We start from the raw sequence: 15,615 nt of genomic DNA, 5'->3' as shown, positions 1-15,615 counted from the left end.
TCCAATCTTATTTGGAATTTTTCCATATGCCTCTATCCTAATATTTAGGACCCCAATCCTTCCCAATCAATACCCTAAATTTATCATAAAAAGCCTTGCAAGCTTGAGAATTCAATTCTGTAATCTTATAATTTAGGTATGATTTTTTATAGCTCTTTATTGGAGTATAATTGCTTCACAATACTGTGTTAGTTTCTGTTGTACAACAAAGTGAATCAGCCATATACATACATATATCCCCATATCTCCTCCCTCTTGAGCCTCCCTCCCATCCTCTCTATTCCACCCCTCTAGGTCATCACAAAGTACCGAGCTGATCTCCCTGTGCTATGCTGCTGCTTCCCACTAGCTAAATATTTACCATTTGGTAGTGTATATATGTCAATGCTACTCTTACTTCACCCCAGCTTGCCCCTCCACCCCGTGTCTTCAACTCCATTCCCTATATCTATATTCCTGCCCTGCCACTATGTTCATCAGTACCACATTCATATGGGAATACAAAAGACCCTGAATAGCCAAAATAATACTGCAAAGAAAAGTGGAGCTGGAGGAATCAGGCTCCCCAACTTCAAACGATACTACAAAGCTACAGTAATCAAGACAATATGGTGCTGGCACAAAAACAGAAATATAGATCAATGGAACAAGATAGAAAGACCAGAGATAGACCCACACACATATGGTTGCCTAATTTATGACAAAGGAGGCAAGAACATACAATGGAGAAAAGACAGCCTCTTCAATAAGTGGTGCTGGGAAAACTGGACAGCTACATGTAAAAGAATGAAATGAGAACACTACCTAACACCATACACAAAAATACACTCCAAATGGATTAAAGACCTAAATGTAAGACCAGACACTATAAAACTCATAGAGGAAAACATAGGAAAAACACTCTTTGACACAGGTATGACTTTATAAATATGAGCACTATGTCTATAGAAGATGAGGTTTTATTTTATGGTAGTCAGCTCCCTTATAAGAGATTTGGGCAGGAAAATTAGTGTTGTGAACTCATCATTTTTTTTGCTCCAAATTTCACAGCCCATTTGGAAGCCATAAAAGCAAAGAAACGGAAACAAACAAAAAACCTTCCTAATGTAAAATTAATGTGTCTGCTACATAGTTCTCCCTTCCAAATTTCTTGCAAAGTGCTTCATTTGGTCATGCTAACCTGTAATTATGTAGGAAAGAGAATTCTGTAAAAAGGCAGCATCAGTCTAGCTGTGTTGGCACAGTAGAAATCCTCTATGCAGTGGTCCATCTAGAAATATTATTTTGGGGGGGAGAATTTTTGTGGATGAGGATAGTGGCTTCAGTACTATTTAATTTGTTACTATGAGTAAAGGATTGTTTAAGTTTTCATTTTCTTCTTGTGTCAATTTTTGTAGGTTATGTATTTCCAGAAATTAAAAAACATTTTTTTTAACCTCAATTTTATTTACTGACCTAGAGCATTGGTTCTTAAATGAGGGCTAATTTGCCCTCAATGGGATTTTTTTTTTTTTTTTTTGGTCACAACAGGATTTTTTCTATTGACATTTAGTAGGTAGAAACTAGGATGCTGTGAACTATCCTGCAATATAGAGGACAACCTTCCCATCAACCAAACCTTATTTGATCCAAAATGTTAATAGTGCCAAGGTTGAGGAACCTTGGTCTAAAGTGTTTTGTGATATGTCTCAATATAATTTTAAAACTCTACTGCATATTTTGTATGTTATCTTTTTGTATGTTACCTCTGTGGCTTTCTTATTTTACTCAAATCTTGACCTGACAATTTTTGCTATTTTGACAATTTTTCAAATGTATATAACATTTTTGTTCTTGTTAGCAGCAGAACCTATCCTAAAACCTATCCAGCATTTTCTTCTAAATTGTATCATTTCTTTGTAGTAGTATCTCCATAATATGTCATATCTGGTTAAGAGAGAAGGTGAATGATAAGTTAATGGTAAGCTGAGGAGGAATGTAATCAAAAGAACAGCAATCTTTATCAAAATGTGAGATTCATAGGTAACATCTTGATTTTGCTTAATTAATATGTCATTCTTATTTGGACAGTAGTCGTGGACAGGTAAAAAAGAGAAGGAAAAACATTGATATCTCCTTGTAAAATGTAAATTTCCCCACATGTTTATTAGGAGGAATTTGCAATTAATAAATCTTTATTTTTTCTCCCTAATGAGAAGACAAATCTTGTTCTTAAATAATCTTTAATTGTTAGTTGAAAGAAATGAAGATGACTCCAAGTGAAAAAACAGGATATGGAAGAGAAACTCTGACAAACAATTCTGAAAGATTCAAGTGATAAATGCGTTAATTTTAGATTCTAAAATTTTATATGTAGAATGCATAAATTTTGAAATTTATGTATAAAATTACATAAAATTATATATATTTGATAAATAGTCCTGAATAAAAAACACCTATACATTGCATATACATTTTAATTTTCTTTGCTTTTCATGGCAAGTAACTAAAATTATTTCTGACATATTGTATTTTTATGTTTATGAATGGTTAAAAGATTTAGGTATCATCGCATTTAACAACAGTTCTACAACTTCGGTGTGCATTATACTTATCTGAGTAAGGTTGATGAATATGCAAATATCTGGTCCCTCTTTCAGAGATTTTGATTCAATTTTCAAATTAGACTGCTCTATCTATCTATGCATCCACACACTCCTTAGGGATATAATAAGGTTTGAGAGATGTGAGTAACTGTGTTTTAACCTAAATACCAAAATAGAGAAAAACAATATATCTAAATATTCTATGGCAAGTTTATACTTAATACATGACAGCAAAATTCAGTCATAGGAAAAATAATTATTAAGCACCTAAAATTTGAAAAATAACATTGCTCTTTTTTGGAACAATATATATGCAAAACAAACAAATAAACAAAAAATTGTGTACTCACATTGGTCAGCCTTAGCTAAGTTATGCTTAAGTTATAAACCACAAAGTTTCAGGGACACATACAAAAAAGGAAATAAAAATGATGCATTTCCTATTATTGTGACATGTTCATGATGGTTTGTCTGTGGATGTGCTTCTCATTTTTATTAAAGGAACTGAGCTAGATGACCAGTCCCAGTTAAATATATTTCTGTTTTCATGGGAAATGGAAAAGATAAAATGATGGAACCATCAAAGGTTCTTAAAGATTTTCCTTGGAAGTGCCTCATCCCTCTTCTGTTCATATTTTATTGGTCAAATTCAGTGTAAGTACAATAGTCAAGCCTGGAGTTAATGAGATAGGAATGTAAGTCCTCTCATAGTGAAGAGACAACAAATATTTTGTAAACTAATACAATCCTAAAATTGTAGGATTTTACAATCATAAATTTGTACAATACTGATTGAAGAAATTTTAAATATGATGTTTGTGAAATATGCTATCTAAAATTTATTTCCAAGTATTCTAGCAGAAATGCAATTAAAATTATAGATAAATCTCTTAGTGAATTTTAATCAACATGCAAGATGTATTACTTTTACGTGTCCTATTCAAGAATGAAAGCTGGATGTGAGTGTGGGGTGAGGGGCAGAGAGGAAGAGAGGAAAAGTGTCAGTTGTATCTATGCTTTAGAAATTCTAGATTTCCTAGATGAATATTAGAGATTTATTAATCAGAATAAAATTTTACAAGAAATACTTTTTTTACTTGTTTTAATAAGTGATGTTCAAGATATATTGATTTCTTAGAAATATTATAACAACATCTCTGACTGAATTTACAGAAAAACCTAATATAATACACACTTTTGAGTGGTGTTATTGTCCTAGGGCTTAGATTCAGAGGATTTTTCCACTTGAAATTAATTTCATCTTACACTAAAATAATTTTACTTCTGTCAGAAACAAACCCTACATAAGTTGTATGAAGGTGGATAAAGGCTAGAAAGCTAGGAATTTACTGGATCTTTAAGAAAAGATTGTACAAGTTTTTGTGCCTTTTTACTCATAAATATAGGTGTGTGTGGTGGTGGATTTTTTTCTCATACTTGCTTTAATTTTAGCATCCACCTGGTAATGTTTAGGGGAGAGAGGAAACCTACAGCTTTCATCCAACTATATCAGTGGTAACATCTACCACAAAGAACCTTGTTATTTGACCTGGTTCAGATCAGTGTGCACCAGGAAGGAAGGTGAGGTTTAGAAAAACATGCCAAAGATGATTACAGTATGAGGTAAAATGGCATAAATATATTTAAGGAAAGAGGGTATATTAATTTATAGTTGTCTACTATGAAAGCAATGGAACTAAATGATTACTACATGGGAGATGCATTTTAAACTGGGCCTCAAAAATTGTATCATGGTTGGAGACAGCCAGGTAGAACAGAACAGCGTGAAGGAGCAGATAATGAAAATTTATGAAAGCATCAGAGTATTCTCTTTGTGGGAGATTTCACAAACCCAAGCCTCCAATTATTTTTTTTTAGTAGAGTTATAGTCAGTTTAAAGCACACATATTCAGCAGTAAAACTTCAGATAGTGATATCATAGACAAATATCTACATTGTAACTTATGAGCTTACATCCTAATTTTAGTTAAAGTTCTGGTGAAACTCACTTTTACTCTATTTACTGTTGTTCTTTTTAATTAGCATGAATTGGCGTTAGTATTAGTATATGAATAGAAGTGAGGTGAAACCTTTCAAGAACTTACAGAAAAGTAAAAAATTCAAATATTTAGTCCAAAACCTTATACTTCCAGGTAATTGCACTGTTCTTATCTTAGGATAAATCTTAAATACATACTTTAAAATTTTCCTTTAATCAGGAAGACTAATTCTTGAAGAAAAATACTGTGCCCATTTTCTCTTTATTTAATTTTCTTTTTTTAACTTCCGCCTTCCCTTCCTTCCTTCCTTCCCTCCTTCCTCCTTCCCATCCCTTCCCATTCTTACCCTTCCCCTTCCCCTTTCTTTCTTTCTTTCTTTCTTTCTTTCTCTCTCCCTCTTCTCCCTCTCTCTTCACAATTTACTATGAACAGGAAGCACAAAACATGACAGAAGGAATGTACCCTTCTATCTTGGGAGCGATTTTCAAATCTCTTAGTTCAGCCTTGAGATTATTCTCCATCATTTGCATCTACAGCTCTACAGTTGGCTTCCAAAGTGTTATTCTGCTATTTAGCCCCTGACTCTCAACTCAAGTCGTTTCTCAAATTCTTTCTTCTATTTTCTTAGTTAGGTTTACGTCATTTCGAACAATTGACTATGTGCCATTTATCTCTGAGGGAATCTTAGAAAAAATTATATTAATGATTCATGGGTTTTTTTTAATGGCCTGGAAAGCAGCTCTGAACTCAGATATTTTTTGTTTTATCTAGAAACTTTATTGGAGCTTGGGTTAGATGTGAGGAATTATTCACAATTACTTTGACAATAACTAAATGCCCTTAATAGAGTGACAGACTTTATTTAGGAATTCAATGTCACCATCCAGGAATAAGATGATCAACCAAGGACACCATCCAAGACAGAAAAGACATAATTAATTGAACCCCATTTATAGAGCATCCTTGAAAATTTCTGGCTGGTGAAATCTATAAAGACCCATGAAGTAATCAATCACATGTCCATGTACAACTTTTTTTCCTCTAGAATTTTTCTTCATTTTTTTTGAGAATATTTTTGTAGTTTTAATATATGTATTAGGTAACATCATTCTCATTTTCAAACACTACAGTGAACTCCCATTGGAATTAGAACCCTATTAGAATTCTCGAAGAGATTAAATTTTAAACACGTCTTCCAAGGCCCAGTCCGACCTGGTTTACTTCTCTGTTCTCACTTTCATTTCCCCTTTTCCTATAGTCACTTGTCTTTTTATTATTCCACTTTAAAGATATATTTTCCCTTTCCTTCTTATGGAATATTCTGCCACCAGATCTTCTGAAGGCTGACTCCCTCATTTATGTATCTGTTCCTTTTCACCTTTCCAACACATCTTTTCTTTTCTTTCTTTTTTTTTTTTTTGCGGTACGCGGGCCTCTCACTGTTGTGGCCTCTCCCGTTGCAGAGCACAGGCTCCAGACGCACAGGCTCAGCAGCCAGGGCTCACGGGCCCAGCCGCTTCGCGGCATGTGGGATCTTCCCGGACCGGGACACGAATCTGTGTCCCCTGCATCGGCAGGCGGACTCTCAACCACTGCGCCACCAGGGGAGCCCTTTTTTTTTTTTTTTTAAGTGTGGTAAGGACACTTAACGTGAGATCTACCCACTTAACAAATTTTTAAGTGCACAAGAGAGTATTGCGAACTATAGGCAACTTGTTGTACAACACATCTCTAGAACTTATTCATCTTGCATGAATCAAACTATTCAGGCTTAAAAAAGAAGGAAATTCTGCCATATGTGACAGCATGAATGAACCTGGAGGACATTATGGTAAGTGAGGTAAGCTGGTCACAGAAGGACAAATACTGCATGATTCTACTTATATAAGGTACCTAAAATAGTCAAACTCATAAAAGTAGAGAGTAGAATTGTGGTTACCAAAGGCCAGGGGAAGGAGAAAATAGAGAATTGTTGTTCAGTTTTTCTTGACCATCGAACTCCTGATCCTTTATCACTCTCAGGAATATGTGCTATTTTGTTGCTTTCTTAGCATTTATGCCTTTCTAAAAGAATTCTGTCCATTTTATTTTTTGCACATGTTTTTCATAGTCTGTTTCCATGAGCCACATACTACAAAATTTAAAAATGCTTTTGAATTCCAGATATTTGAGAATTAGTATTTTTATAATTGTTATTGTAAATAGAATTTGTACCAGATATTTTAAGTTATAAGGCCAAAATCAATTTATAATGAAAGCAATAATCCCCTACTTCACCATTCCCTGAAAGTAGCCCAATTTCCTAGAGACAAATACTTTTAATAGTTTCTATTTTTACTTCTTCCTTCTTTTGGTGATTACTTAAATAATGTTCTGTATTTTGAAAAGTGAAAACTTGATAGTACTAAATTGAACCATGTGATTTTTGAGAAACTTAGTGAGGAGGGTAATTAAATTTTTAAAATATGAAGGGAATGGGAAATATATTAGGTACTTACTATGTATCTTTTCCTTACTCACTCAGTATAAAATTTGTATATAATATTTTTTTCCAAAGTAATAAAGGAAAATTTAATATCATGTAGCAAATATTTAAGCAAGTGATGAAATATTATTAGACTTTATCTCTAATATCCAGGTAAATCATGTTATGTGTCAAGAAAAGTAGCACTTAGGTGGAGATAAATTGGATTTAAAGAGATAAATCCAGTCAACAAAGGATTCTTGTAATAGATTGAAATGTCAGAACCTAATATGATGCATTAAAGAGACTAGTTTTGCAACTATAACAAAATTATCTCCTTCTAAAGTGTTTAGGATTTTTTGACATTTTACTCCAGCATCTAATTTAATACCTTATTGATGATTAAGAATAAGGAAATGAAAAAATGAAACCCTATATTTTAAGAATGTTGTAAAACAATGTCATTATAAATATAGCATATTAATGTCAAATGATATATACTATAGTATTGATAAAATAAAATGTAACTTAATAATACGTATATTCATAGCTACTATAGTATCTTTCCATTTTTTATTTTTAGGGAGGAGAACTTTTTTTGTTTATTTCTGTTACAGATTTGTGAATAAATTGTGGGAATTTATAGCTGGAATTAAGGTGTCCCAATTGGTAGTTTAATACTCCAGTCACTCTAATTTAGTATTAGAAGGAGCATAAAACATTGGGAATGCAGAAGTAAAACATTAATCCTTGTTATAAGTCTCAATTCAGTGAATTTTCAATCTAGATACTTTTCTATTCTTTGTCTAAGAAGAATGGAATTTTTATTGACATAATAAATTTGCATGTGATTTTACTCACAATTATTATTTACAAACATAAGTAATGAAACAATAGAAATTTAATTTAAATAATTTTATTTTAATAAAGATTATTGGTTATTTCCAGTAGCATGATTCATTTCAAATTAGAGCAAAACACAGAAAGCTCTTTAAATTAACTTCAGCAAGTTTAAGAATATGTAAATGATAGATCCATATTTATTTCAGAATATCAATTCAGATTTGTAATGACAGAAAAAAAAGATAGGTCTTTCAAATTCTAAATTTTCAATGTTACTCAAGACAATTTTCAAAAGAGAGTTCCTTAGTTTCTATAGATTATATTTTAGTAGGAATTCCAGTTCTAATTTTAGGTTTATTTGTGTGTTTACTTATTATCCAACAAATAATTATTAGCTATTTCCTGTTATCTGGTCAATGATTTCCAAAGTGCCTACTATTTGTCAATCACTGTTCTAGATAATGGAATTATGGTGATTAAAAAGCCAAAAAAAAAAATTCCTGCTCTCATTGAGCTCACAATTCTGGGAGAAAATAGGAAAAACAATATTAAAGGTAAGTAAATACAAATCATAATAAGTGCTTAGCAGAAGATTAAACAGCTATTACAAAGATCCAGTTATTAACAAAATAAGCAGATCCCTTTAGAGAAAGTTCTTATATTTTCCCATTTTTGAGTTTTTAAAATTCGTTTTACATTTTAAAATTTGCTTCATGAAAATTAAGGTTAAGCTTATGAAAGCACATGCCAATAAAATGATCTTATTAAGATTTTTTTTTAATATACAAAAGGTACAACTAGGTTTGTTGATCAAATTTAGTTTATGTGTGAATGGAAGGGAAGATTAAGAATTTTATGTGTTATATGTGCAAAAGAGAATGAAAGAGAGAGAGTTGAGAGAGAGATTGATTTAGAAGGGCTGGGATATAAAAGCTCCCAGCAGTAGTGCAGGAATGATATCTATCACCCAAGTAAGTTGACAGATGTTTGTACCCTGTTCATGTCACTTTAATAGACTTTATTGCGTAGAATTAGTGAATAATGTATAAGGTTAAATATAAATGTGTAATGAAAAAGTATAAAGCATTTCCAGTTTTGACTTGTTCCCAATATTCTTCAAGATAAATGAGATAGATGTAAAACAATTGGAGAGAAAATTCAAGCACTGTGAAAATACGTTTTTAAAAATAAACCCCTTTAAGAAAATAATACAGCTAAATCCATGAAGTATAATTTTTTGCAAAAGCTCATTCAGACAGACATGAATATATATTTAAGTAATTTATGATGTTCCTAACTTTCAATTCAAGTTATAAATAATTCAATATATTCATATGTATTTATGATTACATTCAATTAAAATATTTTCTTAATTTAATTTTTGGCTTTTTGGAAATAAAAAAATCATATAAATAAAGTCAAATCAATTAATGTCTTAATACTAAGTTCTAATAGTATACACGGTTTTAAATTTCCATGTCTTAGCTTTTGTTCCTTAAGTCCAAAATACCAATTTTTGTCTTGCATTAAATATTAAATGTTTATTTCATGTTCAGGTAATAAGATATAGAAACATGGAGAATAGAACATACATTAGTAGTTGAGCATGATTTTAAATGAATAATATTGTGTTTTATTTGACATTGAAATAATATTAAGATCATTATTATTACTATTATTATTTTAGTATTTTGTCACTATCAATATCTTTGAAAATCTTTAATTTGGTGAAAGAAAACTTTGTTAATGTTGGTATTTAAGCACTTAGCACAATTTCAGTGTTACAGAACAGTAAAAAATCATTAATTCTTTCCATTTGATTTTTTCTTAACACCTCTATCACCTTACTCAAAATAACACTGTATTTCTTCTTTTTGCATTCAGTATTTAATTTTCATCATTAGACTGTGATTTTTTTTATTAATCGGTGTACTAGATAGTAAATTCTTTTTATTTCAGAATTAACCTCAATATAGTTAAGTCAAGTGCTCCAAAAAAAATGTGGATTGGTAAATTTCATTAGCCTCCCTCTGTGTGATTTATAGTCTTGTCTCTTAAATAATGTAATTTGAGACAATAAGTAAGATCCTTCACAGCGAAGGTGCCTTTCTTCTCTTGCTACATATCACTTATTCCTTCTATGAATATTAAAACACTGCTTAAATTATAACAGCACCTTTCAGGGGTTATTGTTAGTACTTCAAGAACAAATTTAATATCTTTCATGGTAGATGATCACAATAAATGAGACAGTAACTAAAGAACTCAAATGAAAAATATAGGTCACATCCAATCTGTGACTTTTGACCCTAAATCAATTCTTTTGCTCAGCATGGTGAGAACTGATTCACAGGCTTATGGTGGAAAATTGATATATAAGACTGTCTTTTAACATTCCATAATGATTTGAGAAAATTTAGCAACAATATCTTCTCATTCCCATAAAACTTAGCTTCTGGAAACATAATCTAAACGATTTCAAGCCTTACTGCCACTTCCTATTAACTGTAATCCTGAACTTTTGACCTCTGTGACCCTCAGTTTCCCTATTTTAAAAAATTATAAGTAAAATAATTATCCTTTGGGTTTCTTTAATATTACATAAAGAATGAAACAATTAAATGTAGAGGACAATATATGTATTAATTATGAATTTCTAAAAGGATAGGGTAAATACTACTAATGTGCTGGCAGGTTCTCATTATGGGGAAGAGTTCCTTCCATAAAGTCTGAAACTTTGTAGAAAGACAGACCATTAGTGAGGAAATATTAGCCAAAACATCCCTAATGACTAATTAGAAGACACACTTTGGAACTATGTCTGCCATGTGCTTTTTTAATTTCCACATCAAAGTTTGTAATTATGATACTCTTTTTATCAGGAAAAGAATCTCACAATGGATTAAAGCTTTTTGAGAAGACTCTATTAATGACTGAAATTTTCAAAAGGTGAAACAGAAATGTGTGAAACTACATGCTATGTCTGAACAGACAGGCCGTTTTCTGATAATGAACTTGACTTGCTTAACTGTGTATTTCTCTTTGAACATAACTTTGAATTGGCATAACTACTTAAAGTTCTAGATCATCTGGCTACTCTTTAGTGTTCAAATATCGTTGTGGAAATACTCTTGATTATTTTCTTCATATTTTTAACATACTTAAGTCCACCCTTCTGCCAGCATTCATATAGCAAATTCTCTAGGAGACTATACACGATACCATTTCTATTATATAATATTATCTCCAAATTGATTATTAGCAACAAGATGAACAAATTTTATATCAATTGTTAGGGACAAGAATAAGGATTTATTGTTTTGATAATGAAGAAATCAGACTATTTCTTCGTTTTGAAAATTACATTTCTTCGGGGAAAAAATGAGTTTGTTTATAACAGTAGTTGCCTGAGATACATTTTCCACATATGTAAGTATTTACTTGTCTTATGAAAATCAAGGGGCAAAATACATATGGTAAAATGAATGAAGTGAACTAAATCTACAAATACAGCATGATGATGTTTACATGTGTATTCTCCCATGTAATCACAACCCAGAACAAGATACAGAACTGTTTCAGCACCCATGAAGGCACTTCCTTGCCCTTTCTCAGTCTAAACTAGCCCCTAGATTTAACTACTATTCTGAATTCTCTCCTCATCAATTAGATTTGATTATCCTAGAACTTGCCATAAATGGAATCATATAGCAGTTACTACTTTTGTCTTGAGTTGATTTCACTCAGTACTATGTCTGTTAGGTTTATTCATGTTGTATATATTCGAAGTGTATTCTTTTGTACTTCTCTGTAATATTCCTTCATAAGATTTACCACAATTTACCCATTCTCTATTGTTAAGCATATGGGTTTTTCCCAGATGCTTATTATTATGAATAAATATGTTATCAATATTTTTGTCTTTGTGTGGACTCACTTCTCTTGTGTATACATTTAGGAGTGGAAATAATGGAAATGGCCAGCTATCCTGAAGCAGTTTTATAATTTTACATCCCTACCAGCCATGTATTCAATTTTTCCACCTATTCCACACATTTGGTAGTTTCTTTCTTAGTTAATTATAGTTGTCCTAGTAGCTGTATTTATTTGTACTTTTAATTTGTATTTATGTAACAGTATTTCTTTGTATTTTTAATTTGTGTTTTCCTGATGAATAGTGATGTTGACTATATTTATTACGCTTATTAGCTATTTAAATATAATTTATATGAAAATTCTTTTCAAGGGACATTTCCCATTATTTTTATTTTTTTCCTTATTGATTTGGAGAAGTCTTTTCTATATTCTGAATATGAGTCCTACAGCACATACATATAACAAATATATATTTTCTTCTACTATTTCTTTGGTGTTTTCACTTTCTTCATGAGGTTTATTGGCAAAGGAAAAAATCTTTATTATAAAGCCAATTTTTAATTTTTTGTTTTAGGACTAGTTCTTCAGTGTTTTTGATTCCTATATTAGAGATCTTTACCTATTGCAGGGTCATATAGATATCCCTCTGTGTTTTCTTATAGAGACTTTAGATTTCTTTTCACAGTTATGCCTATGAACTAAGTTTTGTCAATTTCATTGAATGGTATAAGATAGTTGTCAAGTTTTATTTATTTTTTACCATTATAGAGATAAAATTACTTGATTCAATTATCTTTCATTAATTTATTGCTTCAACATAATTTCACCTCTTTAATCTTCGATATAAGTCAAGTGCCCAAATATATGGATCTATTTTAGTACTATTGATATTGTTTGTCTATTCTTATGCCAGTACACTATGATGCTAATAACTAGCTTTTTCAGTAATTTGTCAAATCTGGGATGTATGTCCTCCAATTTTATTCTTCCTCAAGAATATATTGACTACAGTAGGTTCTTTGCATTTCAAACTAAATCTTAGAATCACCTTCTCACTTTCTACAAAAGTTAAAAAAATCTTAGACATTTTCATTGAGATTTTAGTGACTATATAAGAATATGAGGAAAATTGATACTTTTACAATGTTTTCACAAATTTGGTATCTGTTCAATTATTTAGAACTTCTTTAATGTTTTTACAGCAATGTTTGTACCCTTTATTGTAGGTTTTAGAAATCTTCTGAAATGTATTCTGCTGATTTTATATTTTTGATGTTATTAATGGTATTTAAAATTTTACTTCTAAATTGTTTGATGCTACTATTCAGAAATATACTTAATTTAATCATATTGACTGTGCATCTGGCAACTTTTAAAGTTTACTTATTACCTGAAATACTTTGTTTAGTATTCAAAACCATGATTAGGTATTAATAACTTGATATAATATTAAGCTAAATACAAACTTATGGAAATTAATTGAACAATGATTCTTTTAAATAAAAGGCTCAAGATGGGTTGACCCCCAGACATCGATAATTAAAACAAAAAAACAAAAAAATACATATCAGATAGTAAGAAAGTAACAGAAAAGAATAAGTTAGTGCAAGTAAGGTTATTCACTGTGTAAGTCCTCTAAAGTTTACAGAAATCTAGTGGAGGTTATTACATTCTGGAGTTTGATTTGGTATAGATATCATTGTACCTATATTTAATAGGCAGGTCCTGGCTGGAAAAAAATCTCTCTGTCTATAAATTCACCTGTTTATATGTCTGTATATATATATAATTAGCATTTAGCAGTGGTTTATAGTTTTGAATTCCAATAATTGCTCCTATTATAAGGAATTCAGAAGTAGAAATAAGTAGGCCAATGATAGAATGACAAGAAAAGCTAAAATTTAAGAGGAAAGAAGTAAAAAAACTAATTTTATGCCCATTGTTTCTTTGTTGGAAACCTACTCATTATTCATAATTCACTTTAAATGTGTCTTCTTTGTGAAACAGTTAAAAAATAAATTCCTATCTTCGCTAAAATATTACCATGCATTCTTCTATCATAACATATAAAACAATTTATCTAAATACATATAATTATCCCAAACTGGACTGTAAGTTTTTTGAGAGAAGGCAAAGAATTGTATTTGTCACTAAGTGCCTGGCAGAAAACAGAATTCATCTGGAGATGAACTGAAGAGCCTCCTGGAAGATGGAGATGAACAGAGGTACCACAGCCAACAGTCAGTCTCAACTGCCAGACCTGTGAATCAGGCCATCTGAGACACTCCAATCCTAGTGAAGTCATCATGCGACTATGGCCATATGAGCAACATCAGGCATGACCCACAGAAGACCTATCCATACTGACAACCCACAGCATTATGAGAAATAGTAAATTGTTGTTCTAAGTCACTTCAGGCTGTGGAGATTTGTGATGCAGTAATAGGTAAAGGAAGCAATTGTCATTTTGTGTAAACTATTTTTGATAATAGCAGATGGAAAATGATTTATTTTGTGAAGTAGTATTTATCATAAAAATAAAACCAAAAATTATAAAAATGAAAACACCTATAAATACAGATGATGACATGTTGAGTGAAATATTAAATGAAATTCAGTGAATAGTTAAATTTATATCTATAACTACTAAGAAAATAGGCAATCTAGAATAAAACCTCATATTACATGAATGAAAAGTCATTCGATAAAAATTCAGCTCTTGTTTCTGATTTTAAAAATAATGCAAAGGGGGCTTCCCTGGTGGCGCAGTGGTTGAGAGTCCGCCTGCCGAGGCAGGGGACACGGGTTCGTGCCCCGGTGCGGGAAGATCCCACATGCCGCGGAGCGGCTGGGCCCGTGAGCCATGGCCGCTGAGCCTGCGCGTCTGGAGCCTGTGCTCCACAATGGGAGAGGCCACAACAGTGAGAGGCCCGCGTACCGCAAAAAAAAAAAGCAAAGGACATGGACATGTATACACACACATACCCACCTTGGCAAAACAGAAAACATTATAACCAAACTGTGTAAAATAATATCATTCTTATATTCCTATACATCTTTCCCATTTTATATGGATTATCACTCCCTAACTTTCCGAGTTCATTACTGTCCTTCTTTGTCCATTTCTTTATAATGTATTGTTATGATCTGAATTATGTCCCCCCCCCAAATTCATATGTTGAAACCCTAATCCCTAGTACCGTAGAATGTGAGACTATTTGGAATAGTGTCTTTAAAGAGGTAATTAAGGTTAAAAGAGATCATAAGGGTGGGGCCCTAATCTAATAAGACTATGTCCTTATTAGAAGAGGAAGAGACTCCAGGGGTACAGGCATACAAAGAAAAGGCTATGTGAGGACACAGCAAGGAGGTGGCTGTCTTCACGCCAAGGAGAGACACCAATGCTGTCAGCACCTTGACTGTGGTCTTTCAGCTTTCTGAACTCTGAGAAAATAAATTCCTGTTGTTTAAGCTACCATTCTGTGGTATTTTGTTATGGCAGCCCTAGCTGATGTAGGGGAGGAAAGACTTTCTTTCTACCCTCCTAGGTTCAACAGCTGTCTCTATGAAATAAACTGATAAGAGGCAGACTAACAGGAGAAAAGATACATAAGTTTATTAATTTTTAATATCACATGCACGAGGGCATTACAGAAGAAAAGTGAATACCCCAAAAAAGCAGAAACATGGGAGAGCTTACGTTCAAGAAGAAAACAAATATGTGGTATGTCGGTGGAATTATCTAAAGTTGACTCTGTCTTGAATAAAAGCAAGACTAGACTAGGAACAGTCTAAAATAGACATTGTGAAGAAAACAGGGAAAAGAATTATTTATTTTACATTCCTT

General features: G+C 31.8%; 1 protein-coding gene across 8 annotated transcripts in view; it reads left to right on the top strand.

Moving 5' to 3' along the window:
* The window catches only part of LOC111171347 (uncharacterized), a 225,266-nt gene that overhangs the window by 91,670 nt on the left and 117,981 nt on the right, over nt 1-15,615 (top strand). For 4 of the 8 annotated variants that reach the window (XM_089922980.1, XM_089922999.1, XM_089922997.1 and 1 more), the window contains one exon: nt 1-15,615. This exon is cut by the window's left edge. The exons of the other annotated variants lie outside the window; for them this stretch is intronic. The gene's annotated coding sequence lies outside the window, so the exon portion shown is untranslated. 8 annotated transcript variants of the gene reach the window in all.

Source organism: Delphinapterus leucas, chromosome 13, assembly GCF_059928025.1.
Source record: "Delphinapterus leucas isolate spDelLeu-1000000601 "Yukka" chromosome 13, BTC_Dleu_Yukka2, whole genome shotgun sequence".
NCBI lineage: Eukaryota > Metazoa > Chordata > Mammalia > Artiodactyla > Monodontidae > Delphinapterus > Delphinapterus leucas.
Note: the sequence above shows the minus strand (reverse complement) of the source record. Positions and strands in the feature narration are given on the sequence as shown.